Genomic DNA, 9876 nt, shown 5'->3' on the forward strand with positions numbered 1-9876 from the left:
GGCATCCTTACAAGCCAAGGTAATCGATGGATCAAAATGTTTACTATGACAGAAAATCAAGTCGGCAGTGTTTGATCAGACTAACCTAGGGAGACTAATGACCTGCGATGGTTATTGTTCAAGGGAGCGTCTTGAGATTGCAAGATGCGTTCGGTTTGTCTCAGGAGAAACAAATACTTCTTGTGCAATCCAAATGATGAAAGAAATGGAGAGGCATGAGAGCTAGTATTGTTTGAAGCTGTGTGTTGTGTAGATAAGTACCAACAAAAATAAAAATAGATATTTATTTTTCGGGTATAACCATGTGTACATCTCTTTTGATGAAGTGTTGGCTTATAACAAGGGCCGTTAGGGTCGACGTTTCAGACAGTGTTCCTCCTGAAGAGATTTGGTTGTAAGTTCACTGTGTGCCTATAGTGTATTCTTTTAGGTACGAATGTTGGTGCCAAAGTCGGGAGGTAGAAAATGAGGTGTTGATTTACCTCCACACCCTGACAAGTTTAGAGGGGGGTAAAAAGTTAGACGGTGTCCGAAACGTCGACTTCGACTACAGCTACGGCTAGATCGCGGGCATTTACCAATTATTCAACACTGGCAGACGCATGCTGATCTAGAGCTGAGCTGTTGCCGAAGTCGACGTCACGGACACGGCCTTGGTGATCATTTGAAGTGCCTTGGTGATCATTTGAAGTGCATAAGGGGGGTGCGAGGGTGAATTTGGTAACTCCATGGTTTGGAATAAAGGACAGGGTAAACTGTTGCGATGGAGGAAGTCGGAGCTGTGCCAGTGTAACATGGAAGGACAAAATTAATAACATTTTGTCAAGTGAATGCTGGACGTCATTGTTGGTCCGCTCATGTACAACTTAGTGTGCAGTTCTGTCTGGGACCCTGTGTGTCCAAGTTTGTTTTGTTTTTACCGAAATTGTGTATAAGTGCAAGTTGTTGCATTGCTCTCAATTCACATCTCTGGGGCTGCGAAAGTTTATTGTTAAAGAGCCTGGACAGTGATCATGTAAAATTGATATGAAATTGGCTGTTTATTTGTATGGGTTTCTTTAATTTACCGACGGGGATCGATCCTGCCACCTTAGTGTGGCGTGAAAGAGTTTGATTGAAAGGATTGGTACATTTCAATGCTAATTAATACTGATTGTAAGATTTGCCTAAAACTGAGGGCCAACTTTTTTGAAAAACAAAAACAAATTTGGATTAGTACAGGAGATCATGGCACGGGCAGTACCTGCTTCTGAATGGGCTGAGTGATGCAGGCAGTCAATGGATGGGTATGGTTAATGCTTTTAGAGGTAGGCCTACACATCACGTCATCTGAAACTGTATAGCCCATTGTAATTTCATCCACCTTTATCCAACGTATCGTCAAAGCCTGTTTCAAGCTTACGTTTTCCCAGAGGCTCAAACCGTGAGCCAGGATTGACTGTACCCCCGTCCTAGATCCAGTGACTGTACCATCATGAGAGGGGAAAATCCAGTCATTCGAGCTTGAAACATGATCAGTCGTGAGCTCTTAAATTTCTCTTAAAGGAGTCCTTCTGCAGACCATCGAAAACATTAGCCTTTAAAGGTAAGAAACTTGACGACAAAATGTCCACAGTCTTACCACAGACGGACAAGAAGAAGTACAGGACAACATCGTTCAACGTGTTATTCCACTCCAGTCTCGATCCAGCTTTCTCTATATATCTCTCTTTCCCCTTTGTGCACATCTCAGTCCCTCTCCCCTTTCTCTATCTAGAGTCTATTTGCTTTATATCCATCTCCCCTTAGGGTAGCGAGTGATGGAGACTAGTGAGTATCTTGACCCCATCTTGAGGGCTCTTCGGAGATGAGGCAAGGCACTTTCTAAGAGTCAAACTGATGAAGTGCAGTGGCTGGGCAACAGGGGTCGACAAAAGTATGCTTCTACGTCTCCTCACCCCCCCCCCCCCCCGACAAACACACTTTCTTGCTGTATGTTTTACTTATAGAATGAAGTTAAACACAATGGCGATTCACATTGGACTACGGTACGTACAATGGTTGGAGCTTTTAGGCATGATGTTGATCAGAAGCATCTTCCCCATCCGTGCTTGACCTATTGGGATGCCTCATTGCTGCCTGTGCGAAGCTACATCAATGAATAAATGGTGATATTGGATAATATTCGTTTAACTCATTGATTGTGTTTTCATTGTTTGGTATTGACCGTGTTCATGGCAGGGGCCTCTTGAGGGCGCCATCTACAAAGTGAAGCTGACATGTATGTGTCCAGGGGTCGATTTCACAAAGAGTTAGAACTGGTTCTAACAGGACCAGCCCCAGGAGATATTAAAACGCATGGCTAGTGCTAAGTTAGGACGAGTAACTCATCCTAACTCGAGATAAGACTAGTCCTAACTCTTTGTGAAATCCACCCCTGGTGTTCACTGTGCACCACAGACCCTACCTAGTCTCGCTAAGTGTTGCCTATGGGCTGCCATCTGTTTGAGTCAAATTGCATGTAAATAAATTACGGGCCTAAAATGCTTCATGCACAAGAAATCGTAGGCTTAAGTGACGCAACCAAGGGTTGACAAGTGTGCAACAGCGTCGGCTGAATTGCGTTAATGACAGTCAATGCTAAATTCTTGGAAATAAATCAATAACTTGTAAAGTCTCAGCATTTTGAAACTTGGTGACACCTGAGCTTTATTTCCCCTTTGACTTTGTGAAAGGTAAGCCGATGAAATAGAGAGCTTTGCCAATCCAAAATGAAGTCACATCTGATTGACATCAGGGCACACTTTATCTTGATTAAAGGGGCTCTCTACATCTGTTAGGAAAATGGGACTATTTGTCGGGGCCAACGATGCTATAAGTTTGAAGTCAACATCCTAAGGATGCATTGACCTTCGAAACTTTTTTTTTCCAAAAAGGGTTATAAGTTTACAAACTCATAAGCTTAAAGCATACTTCATTCAGAAATACTTTGGTGAGTGTAAAAACAGTCACCGAAGGTTTCTGAACTGTAGATGAAGTCCCTAGTTTCAGGTTCTCGTATACTCGACCCGCGACACCCCCTCTTCTGAAGCTCCTCCCCCATTTTTAACCCTCGATTTCACACTACCCTCTTCAGTTTTGTATAAATATACATGTTCATGTGTAAAGTACGCAAGGCCGGAAGCTTAATGGTCGCAAACAACTGCCACCACTTCTTACATCGGGAAAACACTTTCGCAGATCCATCATCAGCACTGTCGAACAGCCAGTCCTTTCAACTCGCACAAACTGCTGTTCTCTAGTGTCAACTTGAAAAGGAAAGGAAAAACGAGAAGTTGAAGAAACTACCAGCTTCTGACATCATTGGTTGCCATGACAACGCTGTGTAGTACAATCAGAGCGAGGATGGAGTGGCATATCACATGAAGCTTTTTTACCGAGTTTGACATTTTGGGGAGCTGTTATGTGCACATGCATTATCCCAACTGACTATGATGTACGCGCGTGATACAAAGCCATATTCCGCTGGGATTTATCCCTAAAGTCCATGAACTAAAGAGAGCAGATAATGCATCTGTCGCTATTCTGTCTTCTTCTGTAAATTCAAAACAGTTTAAAGCCATTATGGACCCTTTCGGTTCGACAAAAAAATAATAATAACTTACAGGGTTTACAGAAGGTATAGTGGTGAAAGACTTCTCTTGAAATATTATTCCATGAAATGCTTTACTTTTTGAGAAAACAGTAAAATAATATCAATTCTCGATAGCGAGAATTACGGATTTATTTTAAACACATGTCATGACACGACCAAACGCGTGGATACAAGGGTGGGTTTTCCCGTTATTTTCTCCCGACTCCGATGACCGATTGAGCCTAAATTTTTACAGGTTTGTTATTTGATATAGAAGTTGTGATACACGAAGTGTGGGCCTTGGACAATACTGTTTACCGAAAGGGTCCAATGGCTTTAAGGAGACATCCTGTTTTTACAAGTTATTTACAACCGATGAAGAAACTTGGCACATTTGAACATTTGAAAATAGCTATTAAAATCATCGTCATAATAGTGTTCGCTTAAACTTATGTTTACTGAAAAGTTGTGTGTGGGCATTTATCAAATTTTATTTATTTATGGGCAATTTAAAAACTCTCCATCGAGGCTTCATGTTCAATGATTAAATTTTCAAAACGTCATTTTCTTTGAGGATCCTCGAGGGTACAAAAGGGCAATTTCAAAACCAGTAATTAGTTTTTCTGGCTTACAAATGCTAGTCTGGAGGTTGGAGATATTGAGGGGGATATGTCGACATGACTTGAGTCTGCTCTATAGTGGCGTACATCACACATAGACACCACTGTCTATTTCTTGACTTACACTTTGGATTGAAATAAAGTCATTTTTTCAGATAGACATTTTAATACGTTCGAAGAATGAAGAGTGATGTAATTGTATCAGTGTTAAAGCCATTGGACCCTTTCGGTAAACAGTGTTGTCCAAGGCCCACACTTTGTGTACCACAACTTCTATATCAAATAACAAACCTGTGAAAATTTAGGCTCAATCGGTCATCGGAGTCGGGAGAAAACAACGGAAAACCCCACCCTTGTTTCCGCGCGTTTCGCCGTGTCATGACATGTGTTTAAAATAAATCAGTAATTCTCGTTAACGAGAATTTATATTGTTTTGCTGTTTTCTCAAAAAGTAAAGCATTTCATGGGATAATATTTCAAGAGAAGTCTTTCACTATTGCCTTCTGTAAACCCTGTAAGTTATTTGTAAATCTGTGAACTTTTTTTTTTTTCTGAACCGAAAGGGTCCAATGGCTTTAATAAGTAAAAACAGAATTAGTTTTTCTACAAACGCTAGTCTGTAGATTGGAGATTTTGATAGGAATATAGTGGCGTGTACACATACACTCCATGTCTCTTTCTTGACTCGCGATTTGATATAAATGAAGTCCTGTTTCAGATAGACATTATTGGATAGAAATGGTGATGCATTTGGAGGATGAAGAGTGATGTCTTCGTACGAGTGTAGCTGTGCTTTAATATTATTTGTTTATTATGTTTTTTTAGTTGTTGAACTTTTTTGAAAACAAACTTGGGACGAAGCCCTCGTACCTTAAAATGTAAAACCAAGAATAGTGCCGTCGGTGTGATAGAAATGAAAACTTAACTTTATGGAGATGACGAAAATAAGCTACTTTGCTTTGTATTCGTAAAGGATTTCCCACTCTGAAAATAAGAAGAAGCAAACTTAATTAATTTGAAATTATTATGCCAGATCTGTTTATGGTCTCACCGCAAATTTCAATTACTTCTCATGTAGTCAACAACAACAAACACATCTGTAACAATGTTCGCAACAAATAATCACTGAGATAAGATATAGACTGAATTTGACAAGAAACAAACTAGACCACAACACGGAAATTTTTACAAAGAGAATTAAAAGCTTAATTATGCGTTTGGTTGTGTTACTTTCTTAAAGCAAAAGATATCTTCATATACTCCTTTTAGTGATATATAGACAATTCAGAAATAGTTCAAAAGGGGAATCTTTCCTCTCATAGTTGAAACACAGATGAGCTAGACCACTAACAACAAAAACAAAGAAACTTCCTCCACTAATTGCGTTGTATCTCTACAACATTCATTTATTTATACCATTGCAATTAGTCCGTCGTGCAGACAGTGACACTCTTATCTCCTTGACATTGGAAATAACACCCCTCAAGGTAGTTTTCAACCACAACTTGAGACTTTTTTTCATTTTTCCCCCTCCATCTTCTTTGAAAAGCATGACATTATTTTCGCCGTCGATGCGGTTTTACAGAGAGCTTGATCTACATGCGGCATCGGCTTGTTCTATATTTACGGCTGACTTACTCCTTCAGAGCCCCTGGCACTCGGTAGATCTAGGTCAGACAAAAGTGGACTGTTTTTGCAGAAGATCTGTCAGCTCCTAAAGCCCATTTAATACTTCCTTCGAGTTTGAATGCGAGGCTAATTTTGACGTCACATGGCTGTTTTCGCGGCGAATGTTTTGCAGGAGTAGAGCACCGTTCAGCTGATGCAAATTATTCGTTGCGAATTTTTGTCGTCAAAGTATGTATCGCATTCGCATTCGCAGGATATGAACCAGGCTTGAGGATGGCTTCAGGATGGTTGGATCGTCAGACAAGAAAAAAAATGAATTACCGTGGTCTGTCAAGAAGAACTACCAGTTCGGTTGGTTTTTACATACAGTCCTTTTGCCATTGAATTTAAGGCAGTGGACACTATTGGTAATTACACAAAATAATTGTTGGCATAAAACCTTACTTGGTAAACGAGTAATGGGGAGAGGTTGATGGTATAACGCATTGTGGGAAACGGCTACCTCTGAAGTGCCATATAGTTTTCGCGAAAGAAATAATTTTCCACGAATTTGATTTCGAGACCTCAAGTTTAGAACTTGAGGTCTCGAAATCAATCATCTAAACCGCACACAACTTCGTGTTGCAAGGGTTGTTTTTCTTTCATTATTATCTCGCAACTTCGATGCCCGATTGAGCTCAACTTTTCACAGGTAACAGGTTTGCCATTTTATTCATAATGTTGAGATACACCAACTGTGAAGGCTAGTATTTGACAATTACCAATAGTGTCCACTGCCTTTAAGAACTGTGTTGTAACTCATAACGCATGTATTGGTTTCTTAATTGGTGTAATATCGTAGAATAATATGAACAACAGTTAACCATGTGTATCCGTTAACACTGTGAAGATAGTAACCCCGCTTCAGTCCGTATAGGTCTCATCGCTGCCTCACAGTGAGATTTGATTTGGGTCGACAGCCCAAATCAGAAGTGACCGTCAGGCATTGTGATGATAAAACAAAGTAAAACGAACTGTAAAATGTAAGCTTATAGAAAATTAAGTTGTTAAATAACACCTGCAGTTATGATGTTGGCATTCTTGCATACCCTCGGTTTTATAATGTTGGTTTGCATGGGGAGTAACGAGATAGATAAACCACCAAACTGTCTTAGGTGGCGCCCTCCATTATTAATGACGTCATACAAACGGATAGCAAACAATTTAAAGAGTTGTATCACATCCTGATTTCCACTACATATAAGTATTGGCACCACCAGTCTTTACCTAGCTTACTTTGATGTTCAGCGGGGATATCAAGGACTCATCACACATTAAAAGTAAACCGTAACGATGGGAAAGTTAATATTCACGATGATTAATTACAGCGAGGGGGTCGAGATGTGTAGAGATGATCGGTTCAACACCCGTCAAAGTACGAGCGCATTAACGTAAGGAGGCTGCTTTGCTGATTTCACTAGACGGTTTTTAGTAATGTATCATCCCAAATGCCAAGCAGTGTCCATTCATAACACCATCCCACACACCCGGGGGTGAGTTACACACTCCCTGGTCAGTGCAAAGAAAGAGCCAGTGCAAAGAATGCATTCTTTGAAAATGAAAAAATGGATGCAGTGCAAAGCATCAAAGATTTCCGTGCTGACAAAAACATGAGTCTTAATATAGTATGCTACAAAGACGAGGAACGCGAGTATGGTTTCAACTTACAGTGTCAACAACTGCGCTAGATGAAGAGCATAGAAGCCTACAAAATGAAGATGGAGTATTCGAAATTGAATTTCTTAATAAATGAAATAATAAAGGCAATCACGTTCCATCCTTCTCAATATTTGCAACTCACATCAGCGTCTACTGCGTTAGTGTGAATTAGTAATTGTGTGGGGAGTGTACACTCTTCTTGAGAATTGCACTTTAAAGGGCAGCTCAAATCAGTTGTTTGGACTATTCCATTTGATTGATGATGGTAATTAGTAGGGGTATCACCTAACATTTTAATATTTTTCAGCTTTTAGGACCTGTTGACAGTTCCGATTAATGCCCTTCTGCATTGGAATGTCTGTAATCCTTACAATATTATACCAAACACAACTTTATTTCAATCGTTAAATCACTACGAAATCCTAAAGCTATTAAATCACTCCTGATTACGAGCAGAGTATACTTTTCGAAACGTCGATACTGTTTGAAAAGGTTTCACTGCTTGAAAAGTAAGGAGAGTTTTCCTGAGGTGAGTTTCAGATGTACATTATTCATCGGCAATTCTCAGATATTTGTAAATAACAAATCATCTTTTGTACTATGCAAACAAAGTTGTATTACCTTATTATAACATCAGGGCAAAATTTCATAAACCTGCTTAAGCACAAATTGTCCTTGCTTATTAAAATCAGATTAACGTCCAAGACTCCACTCAACTGTTATGCTAAGTAAACAACAGCTCTTCCCAGTCACAATCAATGTAAAGCATTTAATTTTGGCCAGTAACATGTGTGGAACATAAACAATCGTATGGCATGCTTTTAAGCATGGAATTGGCGTGAAGAGCAAATTTTGTGCTTAAAGGCAGTGGGCACTATTGGTAATTACTAAAGATAATTATTTGCATAAAACCTTTCCTGATGACGAGTAATGGGGAGAGGTTGATGGTGTAAAACATTGTGAGAAAAGGCTCCCTCTGAAGTGCCATAGTTTTCGAGAAAGAAGTAATTTTCCACGAATTTGATTTCGAGACCTCAGATTATTTTAGAACTTGAGGTCTCGAAATCAACCATCTAATCGCACAAAACTTCGTGTGACAAGGGTGTTTTTTTCTTTCGTTATTATCTCGCAATTTTAATGACCGATTGAGCTCAAATTTTCACAGGTTTGTTATTTTATGCATATGTTGAGATACACCAAGTGACAAGGCTAGTCTTTGACAATTACCAATAGTGTCCACTACCTTTAAACAGCTCTATTATATTGGCCCATCCAGTAGCTTTCCTAACTATAGTTTCCAGTTTACATTGTTTTTGTTGTGGTAAGGTGGTTTTTGTTGTTTTTGCTACTCCACTATACAATACAGCCACAGCCTCCGATCCGCCCGTGGTTTCCCATTGCGTCAACCTGTCACCGTGTCCCGTATCTATGACAAGAGAAAATAGACGGGAAAGGTTCCAGACAATTTGTCTAATGGAGTTTGGAAGTAATATCCGTAGCCTCATCATATTATCCAGAGAGTCCAATCAAAGGCATAAGTCACGTATACTGCCTGGGTAGAAGGCCGATATCACTAGGTAAGCGGGCCCCATGTCTTAAAGGCACTGGACACCTTTTTTTGTTCGTTATTCTCTTGCAACTTTCATGACCGATTGACCAAAATAATTTCACAGATTTGTTATTTTTAGATCACTGACCACAATATTTGCAACAAAATATAAGCCGAATCATCTTGAAAAAAGGGTGCTTGTCTAATAGGCGAGTAATGGGTCAAAGACGGGGAAACTGCATAATAGTCGCTAAAATGCAAGGTATTTTGTCCGAATTTCAGTATTTTACTTTTTGCTTAATTTAAAAAAATTATCAAGATTGTAGTTCGTTATTATATCAAGCAGCCATATCGAGGAAATTTCATAAGATTGTCGAGGAACATTCAATTCCCTCAAAAAGTGAAAATGAAAACGATTTTCTCGTGTCTTTGTGCACAAAACTAGGCACAAAGACACCCCAGCAATAATCATTAATTTGTAAACACAACTTGAGAAACGTATATGACAGAAACGTTTCTCAGATTAACATTTTGGGAGAGAACAACATAGCTTTCTTCCCCAACCACAGGGAGTTTATGATAGAATTGATTCTCAAAGGGTTTTATATTATTATTTGCCAATAATGTTAACGTATATATAGGCCGACCTTCCCTTTAAGCAGCTCTTCCTCTTTTTCTACTCTTTTAATTGTAAATTGTTAATATATTAGTTTAGTGTTAGTTTGCCCTTCACCGGAGTAATTATGAAGTGCCTCTAATGCTTTTAG

The sequence above is a fragment of the Asterias amurensis genome, chromosome 14, assembly GCF_032118995.1.
Source record: "Asterias amurensis chromosome 14, ASM3211899v1".
In the NCBI taxonomy this organism is placed as follows: Eukaryota; Metazoa; Echinodermata; class Asteroidea; order Forcipulatida; family Asteriidae; genus Asterias; species Asterias amurensis.